At 38.1% G+C, this 26,778-nt stretch overlaps 1 long non-coding RNA gene across 4 annotated transcripts in view; it reads right to left on the bottom strand.

Moving 5' to 3' along the window:
- Window positions 1-2,194: 2,194 nt before the first annotated feature.
- The window catches only part of LOC129129845 (uncharacterized), a 157,669-nt gene continuing 133,085 nt past the window's right edge, over window positions 2,195-26,778 (bottom strand). The window contains exons 5-7 of one of the 4 annotated variants that reach the window (XR_013184231.1): window positions 23,464-23,607; window positions 22,974-23,194; window positions 2,195-3,874 (exon numbers count right to left, since the gene is read on the bottom strand). This is a non-coding gene — a long non-coding RNA (uncharacterized LOC129129845). Of the gene's footprint in view, window positions 3,875-7,411; window positions 9,911-22,334; window positions 22,673-22,973; window positions 23,608-26,778 lie in introns of those variants that run through there. The other 3 variants (XR_013184223.1, XR_013184224.1, XR_013184230.1) reach the window with 3 other exon arrangements.

Genomic DNA, 26,778 nt, shown 5'->3' with positions numbered 1-26,778 from the left:
GTCATGCCTGAAACACATCTGAAAATTCAGCAATTCTGAGAAAATTCTGAGAATTATTTTTTTAATGGACATTTTTGAAATATTGTAAAGGTACTTTTTCTAGAACAATCCAGAGACAGAATATAATTACCTGGGAGCTGGACTAGAAATAGGTACTTTCAAGCTGTTTTCTCTTTGCATTATGTCTGAATGGGGATATGAAACACCTGAATGGGTCAAGTGGTTCTGGTCCTTTTTGGACATTTTTCTGTGGACCTAGCTCTTGGCTGTTCTGAGCAAATAAACAAGCATGCAAGGAGACTGATAAAGGGTTATAGTATCTTTCCTGAGCCACTGTGTCTGACAAAACGCAAAGTTTGATGAAACCTGATTGAGGGCATCAGCATTTGGGCATGTACAAGCCATCAGAGGAACTGCTCAACCTAATTCTGCCAACAGATGACAGAACCAAACAAAAGAACAAATACTTCCTAAACACTTCCTTCCCCCAGCCTGTAGTTCTGTCTGGGGTTGTTGTGACCTAAGTTCAGAGCCTGGCACTTGTTGCCTTGCTGGGTCTCACGCAGCTGGCCTTGGCCCATTGATCCAGCCTGTCCAGATCCCTCTGCAGAGCCTTCCTGCCCTCCATCAGGTCGACACTCCCACCCAACTTGGTGTGTCCGTGACCTCACGAGGGTGCCCTCTATTGGAATAAGTATTGGAATAAATTCCAATATAGCCGGACGGGATGTGCCTGGGCTTATCTGGCCCTTGCTGCTTGACCAAAAGGCGGCAACTGTGGTGGTTTCACCTCAGAGACGCCTTTGGCCAGCTGGTTGTTGCAGCTGGGCACTTGGAACAAGTCCAGGCATGCAGGAGCTCAGGTTTACCTCAGGCGGAGAAGCTTTAAGGCGAGGATGAAGGAAAGGAGTCAGTTCTGATGGAGGGTTTAGATCCAGAGCTTTATTCCTGGCCCACAGGCCTCTGAATGCAGCAACAGCTCTAACAGAACTCACCGAACCACATGGTTGCTGTTCCTTTTAACCCCAGGGAGAGGGGGAGGGAAGGGGCACAGAGGGCTACCAACCAGGTAGGGGGGGAAATCTTAAGGGACAAATGACACCTGGATGGCCCAATGTCCCCCAGGGGTGTAAGGCATCTTTTGAATTCTGCCAATCACTCAATGCCCTTCTGGAATGCCAGGACTGACAGACAGTACTCATCAGGGGTCAGGGTGTGTAAAGGAGAGGTGATTGACATACCTGGGGAAGAAATCTACAGGGAGAAACCCGGGGTATCTGGGGCAAACCATGACATCACACCGCAACAGCCCTCGATCCCCTTTTCTAAATCCTCAATAAAGATGTTAAACAGGCCCCAGTACTGAGCCCTGGGGACACCACTTGTGACAGACTGCCAGCTGGGTCTGACTCCATTCACCACCACTCCCTAGGCATGGACATCCAGTCAATTTTTCATCCAGTGAACAGTGCACCCTGTCCAATTCATCGGCAACCTGTCTGTCCAGAAGAATGCTGTAAGAGTCAGTGTCAGAGGTTTACTACAGTCCAGGTGTACATCCACAGTCTTTCCCTAATCCACTAAGTGGGTCACCTTCTGCTTAGATTGCTCCATGGAAAGCAGAAGTGAGATATAATGGATGTATTTTGTGGGGAGAATACGTGGCCTTAAGGCTAGGAGGACCTGCATGGCAGAGCAGAATCCTTCAGCATTTTTGCAACATGAGAAGTGTTGTTTTCTTGAAAGTAGTATCTCCTGAGAAAGAGTTGTCAGTAGCCAATTTTCTGCTTGGTAAAAAGAACAGGGAATGTTTGAAATTGTCAAAATATCCCATCTGAATTATTTATAAAGATTTTTTTTCTTGTTAAATCGCAAGCTTAAACTGTCACTTTTGAAAACTCATAGGAGAAGGAAAAAAAAATATAAATTCAAATTATTTTTTAAACTAACCAGGAAAACATTTTCATTCATATGAATCAATAGGGTGGGGTTTCTTTTGTTGTGATTCCCCAGAAATATGGAATGTTATTCTTTTTTTTTTTTAATCTCTAATGAGCTTGGAAGAGCATTTGCCTTCATGAATTTTCACAGGATCAGAAAATTCCTTGTCCTAGAAATCTGCAGATTAGAAGACAGACAGGCTGAGGATGCTCTGTGAGAGGAGGCAGTGATATTTTTCAGTGTCAGAGTTTATTTGTAACAAGGAGGTAGATATGATAACAGTTACATTTATTGGGCTTTCAGGCAGAAAGATAGATGTAGATGGATACAGGTAGTTATCACATTATTTTCCAACTTCTGCAAAATGGGAATGTATTTTATACATCTTACTTTAGAAACAGCACAAAGAAAATATGGTTCATACCCTGAAGAACTGGGACATTCATTTCCAAATACACTAAACAAAAAATTTTACATGAAGTAGCTCCAAGAGTTCAATCTCAAAACAGCTTTGAGTGGCTTTGTTTGCTTGTTTGCACGTATTATTGGGATGGAGATTTTCATCATCTTCTTTCTTAGGCTGGCAGTCACTGACAAAGCTTCACAGAAGGGTTTGCTAGGGGGGATTTACCTCACAGGGAGGCGTGCTGGTAGGAAAGCAAGGGAATGAGCAATTATAGGGCTTCATGGCCCTAATCCTTCAATCCTTAAATTGAAAAAATTAAAAAAAAAAAGACTGAAATAAGTTATTTTTCTAGGAAAGAGAGAGAAGGAAAAAAGAAGGACGTGGGGTATGCTGCATAGGTGATAATGGAGAATATTTATGACCCAGAAAGCTATTTTTATTCTTCAGCTCCTCTCCCACCCTTTACTGTAGATGCTTTTCTTACAACTGTTTTCTTGATCTATAAAATCCCATACTCTTCTTATCCACAAGAACATTATTTAATCAACTCTTTACAGCAACAAACACATACATTCTTTCAGCATAATTCAAACAGACATTTTGTAATCCAAAACACACCAGAAATAATGTTGCCCATTCCCTTGTATTCAGCAGTCATCTTTTGTGTAATTATGAAGAAAAACTGCTGGAAAGAAATTGAAAAATGCAATAATCAGTTTGCTTTCCATGATTTACATGCAGGGTACCCTGACAGCACAACAGCATTACTAATTATGATGATCCAAATCAAATTCCCTTTGAGGCTGGTCTCCATCTCACTGCAGCCAACTGTGAGAGAGATATCTAAGAAAATCACCTATTGTCATTTCAGTGCAACCACAGCCAGCATCCTGCACTGGACCAGTGGCCTCTCTGACCAGTTCCCAGACTGTACAAACTGCTGGTCAGCACCGTGCTGATTCAGCCTGTCATCAGCTCTCCGTCCTACCACTGTAATTCAAAAAGATGGAGTAGCTGTGATATCCCACAGGAAAACACTGCTCAGGGCAGACATCTCTCCAGGAAGATGTTACAAACTACCTTGCAGTCCCCCTTCTAGATCTGCTATAATTGACAGGTGTTGTGACTGCCACAGTAAAACAAACGAGCGTCCTGGCTGATCGAAAGCTAAATATGAGTCAGCAGTGCCCTGGCAATCAGGAGGGCCAAGTGTGCCCTGGGGGGAATCAGGCACAGCATCACCTGCCAGGCAAGGGAGGGGATTGTCCCTCTCTGCTGTGCACTCACTTTGAGTTCTATGAGCATTTTTGGGCACCACAATATTAAAAAGACATTAAGCTGTTAGAGAGTGTCCAAAGGAGGGCCACGAGAATGGTGAAGCATCTGAAAGGCAAATCTTATGAAGACTGTCTGAGATTTGTTCAGCATGGAGATGAGGAGATGAAGGGGTTGTGGTCTTCAGCATCCTCATGAGGGGAAGTAGAGAGGAAGGTCCCGATGTCTCCACTCTTGTGACCAGTGACAGAACTGGAGAAAATGGCATAAAGCTGAGTCAGTTGAGATTTAGGTTGGTTATCAGGAAAAGACTCTTCACTCAGAGGGCTTTTGGGCACTGGAACAGACTTCTCAGGGAAGTGGTCACCGCACCAAACCTGACAGAGGTCAAGAACTTTTTGGGCAATGCTCTCAGGCACCTGGTGTGACTCTTGGGCTGTCCTGTGTGGGGCCAGGAGCTGCACTCGATGATCCTCGTGGGTCCCTTCCAACACAGCATATTTTATGATTCTGTGAAAATTGAGCCTCTGTACCCAGGCACAGACCCAAAACGTGTCAGCAAAAGCTTGGGCTGGCACAGGAATGCAAATGAAAACCACATCAGGTCTGTTATCTAGGCAGAGAAAGCAGACACTGCACACCACAGCTCCCAGATCTGACATTGTCTGGCAAGAGCATTTGTTCCTCAGATTTTTTACTCCAGCTCATCCTCTCTGGAGTGCTGCAGAGCATCGACTATATCCATTGTTCCTCCACATGCAAAATTGAGGTTCAATTCTCAGGCTTTTATTTAGGAATATAATTCACAGAAGACTTTCCTTTTAAAGAATAAATGTTGCAAGATTTGGCTCAGGATGTTTGTTTCTGATCTACAGGTTTGCTAAGCACACACAGCACTGGGAATACATTTTCCAGGAGACCATCATGGACTAAGGGTGTGCTCATGCCAAAGTGGCACATCATTACCCTTGTTCTAGAAGACTTTTTTCCAGATTATTTCTTATCCATATATGTGTTCATATCTATGCAGTGCAAAGTAACAGGATGACTAGCATTTGAGGAAAAAGACACTATTTTTGGATCAGATACCAGCTGTCAAGTTAGATAGAGACTACTGCATCAGAAATTTTACAGCCCAGTTCACAAAAATTTTATGTGTCTGTAATTGATGTTTTTGTGTGAAATAGTTGTTCGAATATGCCATGCACAGTGTGCCAAATAACTACATGCACAAAGACCAGTCAAGGATTGTCTTAGGTCAAAGAATGGTGAAATAAATCCTAAAAAGAAGAAATACATAAAGTTAAAATGCTCTTTATTTCACTGTTGAAAAATCTGTATGTAAATTCTTAAATTGAGTTTAACTAGATTTCCCTTATTTATTAAAAAAAAAAACCAACCCCAAGGCACACAGACATAAACATACTTTTTCATTTAATTGAGTGTCCCAGAGAGAAGTGAAATAGAACAACCAACAGAGAATATAATCAATTTTAAGAATCTCAGATTTTAGGACCTGATCTTTTGTTTATCCCATGTTGTCTCTGGAACTCTCCAGATCAAAGGCCCCTGCTGAACAAGCTTCTCTATGAAGCCCTAAATGAAGTCTAAACTCTGGCATATTTCAGGGAAAAAAAAGTTGTTTAAGGTAGTTATTCCTTGGGCAAACTGATAAAGAAGTGTCTGGCTCAAAAACAAAGATATCAACCTCAGAAAACCTCAGCCACTTTCTGTTTTATTTTTTGTGAAAAAGACATTCATATTATATATAGAAGCATGCAACAGGTTCTGATTAGGAAATTATATATTACTTCTGCTGACCTCAAAGGTTAGACCAGTCTTTGAATTCAAATCACAAATACTTTGAACTTAATAACACAAAGATATTTGGAATGCAGTGGACAAGGAATAAATTAATAATAGGGGGCTTGTGCTGAGTGTGATTTTTTTACTATAACCAGAGCATACATTTAGAGCTACAATAAAAGTGCTGTACCAAACTTTTTTTTTTCCATTTGCAACTGCATAATATTAATCTCATCTGAAAAGTAATGGTTATAACAAAACTAACTGTAGTGCAAGCAGTCAGCATTTTCTAGTCTAGCAGTTCCCAGAAGCACAGTATTTTGGCGGCAGTCTTTGTAGAATGAGATCAGAAATGCAGAGACATCTTCCAAGTTCTGATAAAGAAAAGGTAACAGATTTTGTGGGTGTTGATCACCTACAAGCTCAGCTCTAATGAAAATAAACCTGTAAACTTACATCCAAACAAACTTGAAATTGGCATCAATGTGCCCACATTGGCACACATTGGCATTTTAATTTCAGCTCTCCAGCATGCAAGTAATGGTTTACTCCACTCGTTCAACTCTCTCTGTTACTGCCATGAGTCAGCCTTTGTTCCCCAGGTCCTTGCTCTTTGCCCAGCACTCTTGAATTTTCAGTCAGCTGCTCAGAAGAATTAACCTGCCATTTAACCCTCAGTTATGCAACTAAGAGACATCAGCATGATTACAAAATATTGTAAAAAGATTGAAGGAAATATATTTCTAGGAAAAAAAAAGGGTTTTATTGTAATAGCGTTGTACTCCAATAATGTTATTTTTCCTTTTCTAATTGTCATGGTTTGACACATGGCACAATACCAGTGCCTCCATGAAGATACCTTCTCCCTGGTTTCTGCTGTGAGATGTGACCAGGAATAAGCAAAGCAGGCTCCTACTTAGGAAAGAAAAGAAAACAGAACTTTATTAACTACTCTACAACTATAGATAAAAGGAACACACACAGGGAAAATGAAAACCTTACAAATACATTTCCTCCTCCCCCCACCAAATTTCCAATACAATGCATCTATTCCTCAAATCACCAACTCTCGGTCCAGCACCACCCTTCAAACAATCAATCCTCAGTTCATCAAGAGGAGAGGAGTCCTTCTTGTACCATGGGCTTCCCCTGGAAACACAGCTGAAGCCTCGTGTGTTTCCGTGTCACTCGTGGCACTGCCCGGAGTACATCTGCCGTTGTGACCTCTTCCTTTCATGTCCAGTGCTCTCACCACTGAACATGGACCAGAGCTGCTTCTAGGGTTGTCTTTTAAGGATGCTCTGTCCCGATCCAAAAAAGGCACAGTCTCTCCTTTGGGACACCTGTCCCCCCCCATATTTTTCACCCCCTGGGGCCGAGGGGCACCAACACTGAACCCTCTTGGTTCTGTGGCCATTGCCTCCCCCTAGAATGCAGTCTCTGTGTCACAAGGAACATGGGTCTGTCCATGGCTGTACAGAAAGAGTCCAGCAAAAGCCACTCCATCATCTCTTCCCACTAGGATTCTTCTCTACTCTTCCACTATTTCTCATTCACCCAGACCTTTCTCACACTTGCACATTTCCTTCCTCATCTTCCACTCTGTCTTCTAGGAGAGGTCAATGATCTGTAAAGTTCTCATTCTCCCCCCTTCTTCTCCGTCCCAGCCGTGCTGCCGGCACAGGCCCATGTTTATCCAGTTTCAAGGTTACAGTCTCAGGCAGCGGTTCTCTGTCTCTCTCTCTCTCTCTCTCTCTCTCTGTCTCTCGGGGGGGCTGCCTGATGGCTCCTGGTGTCTCTCTCTTTCTCTCTTCCACCCTTCCACCCCCAGGCTCAGGCCTACCTCTCCCGGCCACATGACTTTCCCCTCCCCCTGCCCAGCCAGCAGCTGGGCCGGGGCAGAGACCCGAACTCTTTCCCGCCGGAAACCCAAAAGGACCCTCCCAGGGGAGAGCTCTGCTTTTAACCCCGTGTTCTCAGAGGTGTGTCCAATGTCCCAATGGCTAGGTTAAATGCCAATATTAAAGTCTGAATATCCATTGGCCCAAAACACAGCATCCCAAAAAACACATTTCCTGTCAAACCACCACACTAATGTATTTGAACAAGACAAAGTGAGAGAACTGGCAATTTATTAATTTATTCTCAATAGAGAGAGCTCACATAGCTACAATCTGTAATGGATGCAGCCACATGTTCAAACCTGCTGAGCAGTAAGAATTGTAGGTCAAATCCAGTAACACACACTGGTCTACACTGGAAGATGAGGTCTACTGACAACTGTGAGAGCATGCATGTGTTTAAAGTGCTTTTCTGGACACCAGCCACCAGTGCGTCCTACAGGATTAGCATGCTCTTCCTTTCAGGAAGAGAATAACAGACAAAAGTTTCTAAATATGAATCTTAACGTTAGATGGTGTCAAATCAGAGCAGCCCCACTTATAGGAACAGAGATGTCCTGATTTCTATGTTTTCAGCTGAGGGACTAGCTCACTGCATCCGTCCACTTGATGCTAAAAAACCTACTAGTCTCTAAGCTCAGTTAATTGGATGCAGAACATTCTATGCATTTCATTTTCTCTCTCCTTTTTCCTTATTTGAAATTCTTTTTATTTCCCTTCTCTTTTTGGCAAAGTGCCCTTATTATTTTGTATCCTAAAGCATTGGAGGTTAATAAAGAGAGTAAATGGAGAAGAAGATGGAAAAGGAGTTTGTTTGTACTTCACTCTCCATTGGGCCATTATGTCTAAATCCATTATGCAGTTTACCTGATGCTGTGTTCAGAGCAACTGAATGCTGTAGTTCTTTTTAATACTGGTATTTTCTTAACACAATTTAAATTAAACCCTTTATTAGTCCAGAGAAGGCTGAACATGAAACAATAGTAGCTCTGGGAGACTAATTATTTCTGTTCCATTGTCTGAGATGCTAGGGCTTTTGATTAGTTACACTATACAGTATTTAACAGCTAACCAGCCTCACCATGGTTAACAATACATAAGATTTTCCCTGTCCCAGCAGCACTCCAAGTGCTTCTGAAATGTTGGCTCTGTCTTTAATCTTGTTATTCACAAATACCTCTAATTTTCTGGAGTGTGTTTGAAAACTACTGTACTGCCAGCAGCATAGAACATCATGCGTCAGGCTCTGTTGGGAAGGGATCTCTGTAAAATGGATGCATGAAGCTGTGGGTTGTAAGCCATTAAGCTTTCTCAGTATGCTTCTAATGAGCTTATGATAGCCTTACAAAATGACTGCTTTTACTGCAGCCTGGTAAATTACAGTATGTACAAATTAAATCAGTGGGACCCAAAGCAAGCTGTTCCTCATCAGGTTCAACACTTCTTTTAAGAAGTGAAAAATTATGACATACTAGAACAGCTATATGTTTCAGTCATGTCATGTGCTCAAAGTGTGTAGTGTACTCAGCTAATTTCTACAATTATCTGTATAACACTTCTCACTCTGTCCCACAGAAACCAAGTACTTCCTCTCTTACGCTGTTCCTTCATGTTTCAAAATTGGTGTTGTAATGCACGTGAATAATAAATTTGTCTCGCCTGTTAAAAGTTAAAAGCCAACAAAGTAGCTCTCTGAGGCCTTGATCCCTCTCCCATGGAGGCCAGTGGCAAAATCCCAACTGATTTTTTTTGAACACTTACAACTTTCTGCATTACATTAAAACCACTTTTCTATATTACCTCTTTGGCAGTCACAGGGCACCATTAAAAATGCTAATAGAAGTTATTTCTACATCTTCACATATTGCCTCGATTCTTTCTCCTGTCAGTTTTGTTTTGGTGTGACCTGAGTGGATTAGCTCCTGGTGTTCAGCACTCCAAGCAACACCCCTATGAAAGAAACCTTTTGGGGCACTGGTGTATATATTAATGGAAACACGTCTCTCTCTTTCTCCAGATTTTTCTCTACTTTTCTTTTAGTACCATGGCATCTGAACAATATGAATTATAGTTTGCTAAACAGTCTGAACAGTTTTAAAATTACTGCTTAAGCACCGCTGGAAGTTGAACTGATGGCCCTGCTGAACCAATTTACCATACCTGAAGACAGCTTTGTGTATATTTTTTACAGAGCAGTTCATGGCATCAAGGCGTAAATTCCTCAGAAAGTATCCTAAGGTCAATGGTGACACTAATACTCTATAAACATGATGTACATTTGTTAAGACTGTGCAGAAAGCAAGATGGCTTTTACTACATGGGCTTGAGTCTGGACAATAACCACCAGACATCCTTCAGGAGGTGATGCAGTGCAAACAAGCTGGTGATTCAGAAAAGTTTTCCAAGAGTCACTCTCAGAAGCATTTCCCAGGCCCTGGGGCACGTGCTTCAGCTCTGTCCAAGTGTACACAGGGAGGAACACTGGCTGTTCCTCCCTTCAACACCACTCTCTGGTTTCAGAGGGGTTTTCCATCTGGTCACTTCTCGGTGCTCCTAACTCTTCTGCGGTTTAGCTGAGTGACTGTGTATGGACAAAGCAAAGAGAAGCTTGGTGAGTTTCTAATAGAAGTCTCATCCTCAGAAAGTCCTGTGTGTGTTTCTGGACTCCTACTGATTATAAAAATCAGCATATTATCCCCAAAGAAATTTTATGGGTATTGATGGCCGTTTTAATAACAGCATAAACTGATGAAGTTGCAGAACAAGGGCATCCTTAGCAACTTCCAGCATCTGAGAAACGGTAACAGACCCCTTTTCCCACATGAAGTAATGAAATTTAACTACTCATAAAAAGAGTAATGGGTTTTGCCTTCCATGTTTTCAAGTCTTCTGCTCTTCATTCTCATGCTTTTTCTAAAAGCTCCAGAGCTAGAACTCACCTTAAAAAAGCTGGCAATATGTTGTCTTCCTATTCAAGAATCAAGAAAAACAAACACCACAAGTAACACATTATCCATAAATTTTCTGAAATAAAAACCAAAGTTGGAAAAAAAGAGCAACACAACTGTGAATACTTCATTAAAGCAATGCTGACTGCAATGAAAGGGAAATGAAATATTGTTGCTACATTGAAATGAATGTTGAAATGAATATTGTTGCTACATTGCCATATCCTCACCACACTCAAAATTAACACATACACACCAAACTGGTAACCTGTTTAGAAAACCATTTAAGATTGGTTTTCTAAACAAAAATATCAACCAGCCAACTAACCAACCAACCATCAGTACTATTAATAATATCTATCTGTTAAATTAACTAGTGAAAAGAAAACTAATGTCAAATGATTTTGTGAACATCTAGGAAAACTTGGCATTATATCAATTTCTCCTCCTATTGAAATGACAGCACTTTTCAGCAACTGCATTGCAGATGGCAGCAGTATTTGTGGCAGCTTTCTAGCATCCACAGCTTTAAGCCAGAAGGATAGATTAGGTTTGTTCATTTTTCATTTACATATTGATCTGAATACAAGTAAAAATATTGGAATATTGACTACTGTGTGATTATTTTATACATTTTTGAAAATACACACGCATATATACTTATATGCAACAAATAAGGGGAGGTTTCCTCTTTTTTTTTGTTTATATGTCCATCTCTCAGCTACTAGCCTGTGTCTGGCTATAATTGACTTGTGAGGGATCCTGTCCTCCACCAGATATAATAGGATATTATATAGTTATAAACAGATAATTCAGCCTTCCTGCTTGCCTTCCTTTCTTTTCCTCCTTCCTTTCTTCTTGCCTTTTTTCCTTTCCTCCTTCCCTCCCTATTTCCTTCCTCAGCTATGTTTTAAAACCTGGCATCATATACCATGCATATGCGAAACATCAGAGATGATTAGTACAGACAGGAGATCGGAAAATCATGAAGCACTTCTGAAACCCTGATAGGAAGTGACTCTTCCTGTTTGTTGATTTATTGATGCTGACAACATTAGTTTTTTTCTCATTTTTAAAAAACTGAGACTACCTTGGTACTTGGAAAAATACTGAAGCCAAGTAAATAATGGAAAAAAACTCACAAACCTCTGTAGGATTGAATGTCCCTGCTCCTGAAAGAACCTGCCTGTGTAGCTTTAAAAAAAAACCAACAAAACCCAAACAAGCAAACAAACAAACAACTAGAAAAAAAACTACCAAAAAACCCCCCCTAGAAAAACAGAAAAGGTTAAAAATGAAAGGCTTTCAGAGATCCTTCTTTACAAGTATCCAGTATAATTTTCAGATGCTTACAAAGATCCAGCCCAGAAGCTATTTTGTTTCTTTAGAACCAGAGCCAGTATTTTTCAACTTCTATCAAGGCAAGGTCTGGGAATAACACCACCTTTTCAAAAGCTGTCGTCCAATAGCCATACACTGATAAACTGACTAATGAGGATATTTGACTTTAAAGAGTCTGGAGAGAGCTGAACACATGAAGTGGTAATTTTAAAGGTGAAAATTTTGTAGATTTTTTTAAAGGGTGTAAGATAATTGCCCTTTTTTAACTAGCTTTTTTAAAAATCACATGTAAACCTGTTTTAAGTCCTGTTAACAAACAGAAAGAGAATGAATGTGTCATAGGATTGTGAAATCTACCAAGAAACTAGAAGATTTCCACGCCCTGTTTACTCTGGTAAACACCCTGTTTGCTTTGGTAATTAGGTCCATTCATGAGAACAACACAGAAATGAAAAGTATGAGATTTTACCCTATTAAAAAAGACTAGGAATGAATGTTGTGGAGTAAAGGATTAAGGGGAAAAAAATCAAGTCATATGGACAACTAAAGCTTTTATAGTATTTAAGCAAAGAATATTATTTTTGAGCACTTAAAGATGTTCACAGACAGAAAAGCACAGAACCACAGATGTTTGAGAAGGGTCTTGCTCTGGCTTCAGTGGTGATGACCATACACGCCTTCCCCAAACTTCATCTCTGGTGGGCTTTGAGCCTTAGGCTCTGATTATACCAGCAATTTAAGGAGTTCCTGACCACCAAACTGCAGTAAATATTGCTGCATTTTTAGAGTCCTGGCATAGTACTGGTCCTGGTCAACTGAGTAGTCCCCAGTCAATCTTCTCAGGCATATCCTGTGAGTTAGGGTGCTCAGGGCAGCTTGCATGCACCCTGCTCTGGATAGCAAGAGATTTGTAGTGTGGAAGTAAACCTCTGAATAGGCAGGCCTTTGAGCATTATAGAGGCAGCCAGCTGGCCTCCTTAAGAAAAAAAATATTTGACTTGGTAGCACAGACAGACACTGTAAATAGCTGTCACATATTCAGGCTTGAATGCAGCACCAGTTCATTAACCATTTGTCTTATTATACACAGATATCTCATCTGTCTTATGAGTAGAAGAATTGCAAGAAACATAATCATAAAATATATTTTCTAGGTTTCTATTATATTCTCCATGAGATATTTCTAACAATAATAACAATTTCACCTTTTTTCTATTCAGGCGTCTGGAGACCATGTTTAGATTTTTAGAACCCAAAGGACCCAGCTAAAGCCAAGTTTGCTCAAACACATGCATATTCTTTAGTTGTTACACTATAGCTTAATTCTGCAGATAGGTACAGCAGCAAAACTATATGGCTTTCCTGAGCTCTTCCAAAATGTTTACCCTAAAGGTGAAAGCCAAGGGGAATTTCTGGTGTGTTCTCTACCTTGCTGATAAAGAATCCAGAAAAAAATTCCACTGAAATCAATGCCTGAATTCATTATCTCCACTGGGCCGATGAATTTGCACATGCAGCCAAAGCTGCTGAGAGAGCCAAATTCTCAGCTGGTGTCCATTGACTTTCATGGAGATAGGCCAGGTTGCATTGGCTGGGGAATTTGCCAGAGCTGTTGACAAAAAGACACAGATGAAGAGTCAGCTCTGCGAGGCTTATAGTTAACTTGGCAAATTTAGGAATAGCCAAAGCACCACTACAAGGGATATATTTACTGCAAAGTACAACAGGGAAAAAAAAGTATATTCAGAAGATGAATATTTCTAATCCTCTTAGAAACCATAATGATATGTTAGAATGAGATTTTCCCATGTGGGAACCACAGTAATGATGCCTTAGTTTTCTCCTAAATGACGGTCTTTCAATTGCCCCCTTTCTTTGTGCTCTAAGATTAATAACCATAGCAGTAACTCAAGCAAATCACATGCTTTTTTGGGAAAAATCACACTCAACAGCACAGTAGACCAGTCATATGAACTTCATGCCTCAAACTATGGCATATGACCTCTTGTAGGCTGCTGGAAAGCAGGGCAGGGCCCTGGGGCTCCCTTCCTACCCCTGTGCTGAGAGCTTCATATGAAGAACTCCTGCAGAAGCCATTTCTCTGTGTTCAACCCAACAAGGGAAAATTAGAGATTTCATACAGAATCTACATATTAACTTGACTACAGTATCAAATTTCCCAAACCACAAGAACACATGTATCTTCTGATTTTGCATTAATTTTTTTCAAATGAAAACAAACTGAAAATTGCAGAGGATAAAACCAGTCATACTATAGAGATACACAGCCTATGTGTTGGCAGTGGGAGCTTCTCTGAACCTAAATACTGACTGCTGCATAATTTCTGGACATTTCTAAGGAGACAGCTGATACTGACATCTATTGGAAACATAAGACTGAAGGGAATGAATATCGGTCTCATCTAACATGTTACACACATTGGTCTTGAGAAGCTTAATGTAAAGAAAAAATAAATGCTTGCACTGATTTGTCTTTTATCAGTGAAATAATCTAACAATTTCATGTACTTCTATATTTATTAGTGAACATTTACTAAAGTGTACATCATTAAAATTATCCTTCAGTGCAAACAGAGAAGAGGGACTTGAAAGTGCTGTGCCATGTGATCCATGGTAATAGGCCAAAGCATTTACTCCCCTCTCCTCACTAGGTGTCTGATACTGCTATATTGAGTTCCTGCTATAAACAAAAAGTAGCCATATATAAAGGTCATTGTGTCTCTGCTACAAATGACATTAGGAGATAGGCAAGTCACAGTAAAATTACAAGTGTTTTATCATGTTGAATTTTCAACATCCTGAAAGAATTAATAAATAGAAAATAATTACTAAATTTATTAAAACCCCTCATTCTCCCTTAATGTCCTATGTACATACTGCTCAGGCTTTAATGCAGGTCTTTCACTAATATTTTCCCCCTTTTGTGTGGTCTTCTCAGACTTGCATTAAAGTCGCATCCCTATGAACTACATGAAACTTCATGATACAAAAATTTTATCTGCAGCTTCTGCCTTCCAGACAGCCACAGAAGGAATCAGGAGCCACAAGCATGTATTTGGAGTGTATACTTGTATAATGGTGCTGGACCATTCTTGAAATGAATATCCTTTAAATATTCAACACTTTCAAAAGTCTGAATTCATCATTTTCAGCAGCCAAAATATAGTTTCATGTACTCAGTTTAAGGATGTGTTTTGTTCAAGATCACATCATCAATTGGTTGTAGAATGAATCAGAAACTCAAAACAGCAGTGAACTTGACTTTGCAGATTTTAATATGTGCTATATAGATTTTTTTTGTGTGTGTATTTGTTCTCCAAAGATATTTGTTTAAATCTCCACAGAGGTTTGGACCGATGAGATAGTGTCTGTGTATAATATTTTTGATGGATTCACTCCCCCTTGTAGTTCAACTTGACTTAGAACCTATCACCATTGTGTTAGCGACTTTATCTAAAAACCAGTTTTGTTTTTTTTTTAAATGACTATCAAAGATCACCAGAAGAGAATTTCAGTCCTCAAAATACATCAGTCTTCAGTACCATCAACAGTCTTTAGAAAATATGCTGTTTTGACTTCTCTTAATTTGACAGTAATCATTTAGCAGCTACCTTCAGTCAAAGCTTAGAGATTAAACAGAAATATCAATCCTTCCAACATTCTTTTCTTTGAGGTTTTTTTTTTTTAATTATTATATAAAATGGATTAGGGATAATGGTTTTAAACTAACAAGGGTAGATTGACACTGGGACAAGTTGCCCAGAGAGGTGGTGGATGCCCCATCCCTGGAAACATTCAGGGTCAGATTGGAAGATGCTCTGAACTACACAACCTTTAAAGGTTCCTTCCAACCCAACCTTTTCTTTGAATACCACTCATAAAGAATTTACCCTGTAGTTTAAATACACTGTGAAACAACCCAGCCACCCATAGTCCTTGATACAGATAATGCTCATAAGCATTCTTAGTAATGCTTTTCCTAGAAATATATAAGTAAAAGCATCTGCTGAACTCCTAAACTCATAAAATTATTGCAGAATAACTATCACTCTTACTTGCAATGAAGTATCTTGTTACTAATCTCAAAGATCACTTTTTTTTTTTTTGGACTGACAGACAGTGCTTTCTAATGGTCAAAGTATCAGACTAAAAGGTGGGAATCACTAACATTTCTGAATAGCTTTGAAGCTGAGTCATTCTTTTAGGAAAGTACTTAGTCCCTTTATAACATTTTTCCCTATATCTGATACCAATTTCTTGTTGATTTCCCAGCAGTGCAATTCCATCTACTTGAGTAGAAAGCTTTATGATTTATGCTAACATAAATGAAAATACAATCAGGTTCCTCATTTTAAAGATGAAAATCACAGTTATCATTCTCCCTTTGGGCAATGTAAGAATTAATTAGTATTACTCTGAGCTCATGAGATGTTTTAAAAATATACAGTGGTAACAATGATAATTATTATTCCTTTTGTGCTGAAAGTTCATGCTGACTTGCAAAAATGTTTCTAAGTTAGGTCAATGTAGCAGTAATTTGAGAAGGTGAAGGTCTAACTTCTTGATAATGGAGATTTACAGCCTTGTAGGGTTTCTCTACCTTGAAATAATATCAATTATAATAATTCATTCATTAAATCATACTTATCCCTTCTTCCTATTTAAGAAGTTAATAATAAATCTATTTTAAACATTTTAAATACATCTGAATAAGAAATAACCATATAACTTAAGGTAACCTTCTCTTCCTGAATTCAAAGGCAGTTTTTATTCCTTTCTGGAAAAGAGGCCTAAAATTGTGAATTATTAATGCCTGCATCCATTTTAAAGTCTCTTTAGAAAAGAGATAAAAGAAGCCTTGCTGTAAATGACAATTAGATCTACCACCTATGCAAGATCATAACCTCAGTGGTAGTAATCTTCAAGAGGAAAAAGAAAATGAAAAATTTTGAAAATAAATTGTTAAAATACACACAGATTTTATCAATGAATTTTCTAATTACTTTAAAGACCAAAATGTCCCTGGACATAAATTTGGAGCTGGGGTGAGTTGAAAATATAAAAACCTATCAGGATAGCATAGAAAATACTGAAAATAGTGGTTTTTACTTGAGGAGTCCTTACAAGGATTTTAAACCTGACTATCTGTGGTTAAGAGAAATCCTCCATACTGCAAGTGAATATTCAAAGTCATGAAGAACAAGACACAACAAACATGGTGGCCTTCAAACAAGTGCTCACAACTAAACTTATCCCTGGACACATCATTCATTTTCACACTTTAATTAACTTTATCTTAAGTTAAACCAATCACAGAAACCATATGCAATTGTGCCTGGAAAATATGCAAAACCAGTATTCCATTGTAAAGCCTTGTAGTAGTCATTGAAACAGAAGTGACAGTTTTGTATAAAGACATCCCAAAGAAATAAAGTGAACTTTGATATTGTTTGTACCATGGGACACAGGAGGTTTGTAGTCAATTGCCTGGCTTTTCTCCATCAATGTGTCAACTGATGATCAGGTAGGTGCTACTCTTTCAATTCTGCCCTCTTGAAACGGGAACCTCACATACCAACAAAGCTTTATATTAGGGTTTTGCATTAGTCTCGTGAAGATGAATATCAAGTCAGGAGTCATGCTCTACATTCTGCACAGCTCCCAGGTTAGGAGCATTTAATTTCAAGTAATGGAGAGCTGTAAAGGAATCCTATCCCTGTTTCTGAGTCACTGAAAGAAGCTAGAGCACACTTGTATAATTTTCTTTTTCTCAGCTCCACGATGTTAAAAAGCTGGACCTGGAATTTATATTATTTAAAGTTCTTTACATATCAATCATCTCATTCATGTCAAATTCATATTTTTGCAACATTTTTTTTTGGTTTAAAAGGCCCTGCAGATTTTTATATGCTTCATTAACTAAGGTGTTTTAAACTTTTAAAATGTAGTAGACATGCCTACAAAAATTTTATATTGATGCATAAACACACTTCATATATATATATATATGAAATCCTTTCTCTCAAGCAACAGGCATATGTCCATCACAACTGACTGAGATTAAAGTTGCATAAGGATAGATTTCTTTCACATACACTGAAAATCATGGGCACTAATGCAGCCTGAACATTTAACAGAATGCACAGACAAGGAAAAGATGTGCGAAATCAGTTACTGTGTGATGTCTGAACCTTGGTCTAGTTAATCTAAGAAATTCCTCCTCTGTTTACATCCTGCCAATAAGAAATAAACAAATAAAAATACAGTACAGCATCATGAGAAAACCAAATATCCTCCCCTTGGGAACAGATGTATACAAGACAGAGTCGTGAAAGAAAAAATAAAAATTCTTCCAAAACTCAGAAAGTGTGGCTTATGACACCACTGAGGATAGGTACAGACTGCATTTTTAATTTCAATTTCATAGAGTATTTTTGTTACACAACTGGTTTTTCCCCCTCCAAATAAAATATATATATATATGAAAAAATAAACACTGACATGTTTACATTTTATTATCTGCACATTTTCTCCTAGCAAATGTTAGCTGGAAAAACATAAAAGCTACAAAATACAATTATAGAGGCTCATGAGAAGGGTATTGACATGTTGAATGCTTTAGTTTTCTTCCATGGCCAAGTTCATGAGCTGGACTTTAGCTTCCATGAGCTAATTATTAAGGCTGGGCAAGAAATAGTGTAGGCATCAGAACCTCTGCCTACATGTTACCCACAGCCACTTAGAATCAAGTACCATAGCAGAAATAAATCTTAAATCCTAGTGTCACAGAGTGTCACAACTGCATGTCAGCAGGGCGTTCCAACCATTAGAGTCTAGGTTTTCACAGCTGTAATAGCAAACTACATGGATATTGGCAAGCCATTGACAGAGCCTGTGCTGCTCTGCACTGCCCTGTTGCCAGGGCTCTGCCTCTTGCTGGGAAGGCACTTACACGGTTAGGTATCTGTACATTCCTCTTTCAGGACTATCAAACATGGGTCTCATGATACAAAAGAGAAAATTGACCTCCAGCTATGGATGATAGAGTAGGTAAGAGAGTAAATAAGCAAGAGAAAATGACAGATCTATGAAATAAAACTTTAACCGTATATAGTGTTAAATCATTGAGAATATACATGCATGCATCTTCAAGGAAGACCCATAAACCTCTCCTGAGTTGCTGAATGTCATTATTAACTATTGTTATTAATATTCTCTATTCTGTTCTTAAAAGTTTATTAAATGGTATTTCAATCCTTATTTGTAGGTATTTAATTAAGTGAATAGATTTATTGCATACATTTTTATTAATTGACCAGTGTCAGGTACCCATAAGGAAAAGGCAGGCCCAACATACAGCTCTTCAGTTTTTAAATGTCAGCAGTAGAATGATACATCATTACAACACTTAGCAATTTTCTTATTAATTTCTATACTCTATCTTAGCCCATAAATAAAACAGGAGTTACTCCTAATACATAAGAGAATGAAATTTAACAGTATTATGAAACAAGTAAGAATATAAGCTAAGGAAAGAAGAAGAAAAAGAAAACAAATTAAAATAACATGATACACTGATTTATATGACATGTTAATCATCTATTATTTATCCTAAGTGCTTTTTGAGTTCTCATCTAATTTCACTGTAGCATCACAGATAGACTTTAGTCACCTTTTCCTGAATGTTAATAATTGATAAGCGATATTTAGCTTGCAAAGCTGATGCATACTCTTTGGAAAGCCATGCATTGCACTGGCTTCTCCCCTTGGGTGAAATCTGCTCCATCTGCATAAAATCATTGTATAAAGCTTTGAGGGCTTTGGGAAGCAGAATCCTTCCAACCAATATCTACAGCCCACACAGCTGATCCTTACATTTTGTTCTTGGCTTACCTTCTTTGTGGCTTTCAACATCCACTCATAGAAAAAGAATATTTTTTTTCTTTGCATGTTACTGTTTTGTCTAATCCTTTTTGCTTCCAAGGGCCTAGAAAGACTCTGAACACTGCAAAGAATTGTGTGCTGCATGTTTACACTAGTATAAATTCCACTTCATGTGCTTGTAAAATGGATGCCCATAGCACTGCTTATTATTCTGGGAATCACACTGGAAATTAGTGATGAGGATTATGAAGGCTCTAATGAGTAGAAGCTGGAGTTAACAAAGAGCTATCCAGATTCACATCAGCTGAGAATGTACCCAGGAGGTTAGGGAAGGCAGGGTGACTATTCAGTGTAGATGCAAGCAGGACATTTTATGCTTACATTTGCCTTTACAAACTCACAGTATTTGATAGAACAACAAGGATGTTCAATAAACAACATTATAACTTCAGTGTTTCCCATAAGGCAAATTTTCACACTTTGACAAAGTGGATTTCATTAATTTTCACCTTTTGACTCAGAGGTGGTTTTGTTTTCTTTGTTGTCTCATTCTGGGTATCAAGGAGAATATAATTACAGAAGTCTTTACAATGGTTTATTGTGGTTACCTGCTGCTAAAGTTCTAGATAATTATATGGCTAGGTCTCTCCTGGCAATATTTCAATAACTATATGGACAAAAATCACCTCCAGGAATAAAATTTGTAATGCACCAAAATGTTCTGACTTTCTAGCTGAGCTATAACAATTTACGCTACAGAACTCCATTTATGATATATGCATACTAATAAAATTTTGTGCTTGAATTCCATTTTCCATATATGACAGTAACTACTTAGCTTTATAGTTTTGCTCTTACCTAAGCCTTTTTAATTCAAATGACTTCTTGTCAAGAATGTATACAGCTTTTTTATAACTCAGTGAAGAACAAACTCTTCATTATAAATATATTTTTTCCTCTCTGTTTCTCTGGATTTACCTTTAAAGCTTTCCACATTGCCTAAGTTTTACTTGAGTCATACACTCACTGACATTTACTGGCACTTTGGCAATACATATATTAGCTGGCAAGCATATTGATACTAGATTTTTTTTTTTTGCAAAGAGGAGGGATGGTTCACTAATTCTGAAGTAATTGTCTCAATTTGTGAGGCTTATTTTGATATTTTACTGACATGATTAGAATGCCTATCAATTAGTCTTTTATCACCATTCCTCCTACTATATATATATATTTAGTAACAATATGCCCAAATAATTTGATTCAAAACATTCATTGTTGACTCTAAATATGAAAATAACTTAATTTCTCAACATGAACTACTATCATAATGGACCAAACCCAGCTTAATTTAGTTGTATAAGTATTCCCATTCAAATAATTTCATCAGTAATGGCTGCAAATGAACCATGAAATTTAGCTGTTTTCCAGTCAAGTATAATCTAGTGGAATATCTCATGTAGTTTTAGATCTTGATATAGATTTTTCTGATCTAGTTTATTGAGCTGTTTCAGAGTGTATGTGCCAACCTGACAGAAGGATTTGGAGATAATTCCTATTAATACAGATTAAAATTGGGACAGGAAATGTCATCCAACTCTGTGGAGACTGAGAATGGTTCCCAGAAGAGTTAAATGCTTCCCTTTTGTATACAAACTCTTAAAAAGTTATTTGAGTATTACAAAATATTTAATTTCAAAAGTTGAAAGGTAATGGTGAGAAATAATAGAGTATCCCAAGCCCCATAAATAGTTTAATGACTATTTCCAAACAAGCAGTTAGTAAAAATAGTTTGTTCTTTCTTAAATTTTATGGAGCTTAGTAAGGATGAATACGTGGATCATGTATTTTAGGTCTCATCAAGATGCAATATCTGCTGTTTATAAGTTTATATATGTCAGCAATTACTGCACATAATAACAACCAAAATGCCATAATATGTACAATTTGTTATACAAATAGATTAGTTCCCATAAACTGATGAAAGGTAGAACAGGAAAGCCAAAACCAGTCACTGTCAAAATGATAATAGAGATTGAATTGATTTCTTCAAGAGGTATTAACTTCAGTTGTAATATTATGAGAAGTTACTTCAACATTGTTTTTATAGTTGGCCATAGGATGAGTTTTTTTAGTGTCATCATGGATTATTAACAGACTAACTCCACATGAGGAAAACCAGCCCTCTTCATGCCACTTATGCATTTCTGATATTTTACACAAAACCTGTGTTAAAAGAACTTTACCAAAGTTTTAAGTCATTCCTCTTCACATTAGGTAATGCCACAGTTACAGTGGCCTGGACAACCTCCGTTCAGTTCCCAGTGTATTAGTTGTAATTATTAACACAACATACTCACATTTAACATGTTGGAAATAACATATTTAGTTACTTGACCACTATCTATCTGAGCTTTCCACAAGATTCTTGCCCCCTTCTCTACATAAGCTGGACAGTGTTCATTTAATAAGTATTCAATATTTGTTTATTTGTTTGTTTTTCTCTTTTCACCTATGGCCCAAATCTATGTATGTAATGAATAAAGCACTAAGAAATGTTTTGGTTTTTTTTTCCCTTGGAACATTACTATAGGAAAACTTCCTGCATCATCAAAATATCTCTCAAATAGGAATCCACTTGTGTGCACAAAACCAGAAGAGTTCAGATGAGTTCATTATGCAACAAGAAGCTTACAGATGGGAATTTGAGGTATGTAAGTTTAAAGTCAACAATGTGACTTAAATTTAGACTAATTTTTAAATTAACTGTTTTTCATATTACGTAACAATGCATAGAGCTGTTCGTATCTGGTCTCATCTTCTGTCAACTTCTTTCATGGGTGTGAGTGTAACATAGATCTTGAAGCAAATATTTGCATTATAGAAGTTCAGATTTCTGGCACCCACATGCAGCTCCTGGGATTTCAAAAAGGCAGGTCAAAAGTGAAGTTCATACAGGGGGCAGATGATTCTCAGGTTTTGGGTGGGCAGAAGAATCATAACTCTGGTGGAAGGTCTCCAAATGGCAGGGAGAGCTCAGCTCACTGAGAGAGTGAAGACCACATGACAGTGTGAAGAACAGGATGACATCAATGAAAGCCAGAAAAGGAATGGAGGGACACTGAGAACAAGTGACAGTACAGAAAGCCCTAAAAACCAGACAAAAACATGAGATGAGTGAGAATCAGAACAGCAATCACAATACTGCAGCTACTCAAGACAGAAAAGGAACAAACATGCATGTGTGTGTAGGAGAGCTTTCCAGGAAGGAGGAAAGAAGCTAAAGAAAAAGGTGTGACCTTGAGTGATACAGACTCTCAAGATAGAAATTTCAGACAGTGTCAGGAAATTATTTCAATTTAATTCAATCATTTTGCATTGTACCAGATGCTGTCTGATTTATATTGTGTAAAAAGGTTGTGCAGAGGACTAGGAAAGTGTTCTGTTTACCTTGTCTGAGTCAATGCACTTCCTGAAGCATTTTCTTCTGAAAAGCAGGATGAAGAGAAAGATTACTTCCACAGTAGCCCAAATGAGCTTGATGGGTTCTGGAAAACTTTCTGGAGTGTTGGTACTGGCAGAGAGAAAATGGGATATTCAAAAAAAGTGTCCTGTCTAAAAAGGGAAGCAGTCCCAAATCCAGTCATGGGAGTTCCAGGTGAGAGACTTTCCTGAAAAGTCAAAAGGATGATCTGTAGTGAGAAAAACTGGAGTTTTACTTGAACTGAAAATTACTGATTATGGAAAAAAGGTATACACTTCAAGGACATAATGGTTAGGAGTTTGATTTGTTTCCAAACATCTTCAATCTGTCTCACTCAGTTCTTCTGGGGCTTCCCCTATTTAGTGAGTCATTTTTGCTGTAGTTTGTTTTTGTTGTTTAAATAAAACACTAGCTTTGGAAATTGCATGTCATTACTGTTTTTTTTGGCAAGCTCACATCAAAAATGAGAAGAGAGGAAAGTGTTTTCACTTGGCCAAAGATGTTCGCCTGAAGCCAGCCACAATGTGACCCTCCCCTGCTGTTGTCTCTCCATCATCTTCACAATCCTGTAGGAACGTCTGCTTATCTTCATAGTATATTCTATAAAAGAAAAGAAAAATGAGAAGTAGTGGGTTAGGAAACTCTAATGAAGTGCACAGTAAAGCAGTGGCAAATCCACCTTTCAAATACAAAAGTCCCAAAACAACATAGTTCAGTTTACCCTTCAGGGCAGCTGAAACCTGGGAGGTCTGGTCATGACTGCAGTGCACAGTGTAGTATTGGAAATCTATTTTTCATTGGATGTCATGTCCTAGTATAGTATTCTAACAGTTTAGTGCCATATAAGGAGGTAGGCTAAGGAAAGGTAAAAGTGGTTTATCTTTTGATAGAGTTGATTAGGCACAAACCAGATTCCCACACATTAAGTCAGTGACTATGGGGAAAGTACAAAATTGTGATGATTCCTTTGCATCAGTAGGATTGCAAACAGGTGAACTTTAAAGAGAGGTTTTTGCCTATTGAGTACTTGAGGATTTTAGATGGTCTACAGCCAGACATAGAAATTGAAGACGAGTAAAGAAATACCAAGACCATGATCTAACAGTTTCTAGTAGAGGTTAACTATCTTATCAAATACATAGTCACTAGAAATTTGAAAAAACAGTTGATGAGACTTGAGGAAAGAGGAAATTCTAGGAATGGGCTTTGGACAAGGAGAGATAATAATAAGCAAGGCAACAAGTCAAGCCTGGAGAGAGCCAAACAGAGCTGTGTTGCAGAAGACCCAAGGGGACACTGATGTAGGCACTGAGGAGACTGTATTCAGGTAGGTTGTACTGAGCACATAAGGGGGTCTGAAAGGTTGTCCTTTACTGCTGCACACCTGCATAGACAATTTGTTTTCAGGCCATGCTCTGTGAGACAGCAAATACTTCCCAAGTAAATGACTCATCTTTATTTCCAAGTCTTTATTTGACTCTCCTACCACCTGAGTAGTTGACAATGCTGGGATCTTACAGAGAAGATTCCCACCATAGGATAAATCAGAACTGCAGGACCATTATTTCCTTCATATACCTTGCTTTCTTTTAGTTCCATGAAACAGTTATTAAACCAAGTTAAACAGCAACATGACACAAGATAGTATTACTATCATTTCAGAATGATAATGCCAGGTGTCTAAAAAGCAACTTTTTTTCAAGAAATGTCTCTATAAAGAGAACTGTCTGCAAAAATATATTTTTTTCCAAAATTCTTTCTCAGATATTACCTTAAATCCTGCCCCTCCCCCAACTCAGCCCTCAAACCTGTGAGCAGTGAAGTACTTTTTCAAAGGCAATATGCTATTCACAGCAAGAAAAAACAAACCAACAAACAAAGTCGAAACTAAACAAAAACCAAAACCAAAACAACAAATAAACAAAATGAATGAGGAGGCTATCTATAATTATGTCAACCAGTAATGCTTGCTTTAAAAAATATTTTCAGCAGATACACAACTCCTAAAAAAGAGGAAATTTAATCACCTATCTCAATATACTTTGAGATATACATTGAATATACAACTTTTTTTTTAAACACTGTCCTAAATTTCAGGGTTTATTTGGAAGGCACCAAACTGATTTAAAAATCTGAAAGAGATTAATATTCTGCAGAATTTCAAAAATTTTGAGAAGAATTGGAAGACCTTCTTTGGCGTTTGAGTAGTTTAATACCTCTCTGCATGCTCTAGCCTTCTTCCTACCAATGAAACTCTAAAAGAGTTTTATTCTTTCTGTGTTTATTGGATTTTGATACTCTGATTCAGATACAGAGCAACTGCTTATCTTGATTGCCAGAGATTCTTGCCCCATGTCAGTATTTCCTGATTTGACTAAAAAAGTCTTTATCTTGGAATCTCAACACTATAGTCAGGTCTCAGAAGAGCTCAGATTTGGTCCTTTAGACTATGTGATGAGGCTTTTTTATTATGCTCAAAAAGGTAATTGAACAAGATTTGAACACAAAGCATCACATTGTCCAATTCTATACTTTCAATTTCAGCAAGAGTACAATGGCTTCTGTTTTCTAATTTTCCTGCTTTGTTCAACATTAAAAATCAACACTCTGTCTCAGTTCATAGATCTCTTTGTTTCATCTTCCCTTTCTTCAGTGTTGCTTATTCCTTCCCCTGTTGCATGCACACGTTTGGTTAATTTATCCAATTTAGCATCCATTGCATCTCCCTTTCATTTAAGTCTCTCCCATGCTGTGAAGAATGACTGTCCAGGTCCATTTTATTTCTCTAAATATTGCTGTAATATTTGTAGGAGCTTCCTTTTCCCCAAAGAGCACTAAGACAGATGCTGTGTTTTCCATAGAGCCTGTGAATTCTTTTGAGCAGCGTAGATTTCTGTGGACTACGTGACACTTCTAAATTGCAGCTGTTCTTAAGGATCTGTTCCTCTACAGTGATAGTTTGCTCACCTCTCTTCAATGCAGGCAAAAAGTTAAGATACAGAAAGATAGGACTAAGAATATGAATATTTGACTGGTTTGCGTTTGACCCAAAGCAATGGGAGACAAGCTCATAAAGTACTTTGGCACCCACCTCCAGTGCAATTCACAGCCAAGCCTACAAGGGTAGATGTTTGAATTCTGTGGGCACCTAGCCCTTGAGAGGCCATTATAAATAGGTCACATTTTTCAGAAGCAGAGTAAATAGTCATTTTTTTGGTCAAGTTTTGTTGAGCAGAAAGCGTTGTTAGGCTTATTCTTCTTGCCCAGGCAGACAAGCACTGCATGCCATATGTACAGCTGACTAGATGAGGGGGCGGGGGAATAGCTCCAAAATTCCTTAAGAGAAGCAGGCCAGGACAATGAGAAAGTTCAGATCAAATTTCATAGTAATGCATGTCTGGATTGGAATTTACCATTTAAGTACCCTTCCATTAAAGCATCCTTGTTGTGTTCCTATACCTAATATTGACACTGACAGAACAGATAGCAGTAACTTCTTTCTGTTTTATTATAAGCTGACAAAATCCAAACCAGAAAGAATTGGTTTTCGTAATTAGAATTTTTTTTTCATCAGCAGCTTAAATTAAAAATACTTTAAAAGTATTTATCCCAGGCAATGGTACTCATATCTTTTTGTCACTTTAATTTTGAGAAGTTTCTGGTCCAGTTCCCAGTGGGTGAGTTTCTACTTCAAATGTGATACCTTTGCTACAATTGCACAAGAAAAATAGAAGATGATTATATATGCAGAGCTGAAAATATTAATGATCA

This window comes from Agelaius phoeniceus, chromosome 1 (assembly GCF_051311805.1).
Source record: "Agelaius phoeniceus isolate bAgePho1 chromosome 1, bAgePho1.hap1, whole genome shotgun sequence".
In the NCBI taxonomy this organism is placed as follows: domain Eukaryota; kingdom Metazoa; phylum Chordata; class Aves; order Passeriformes; family Icteridae; genus Agelaius; species Agelaius phoeniceus.
This window is presented reverse-complemented; position numbering and strand designations above follow the sequence as displayed.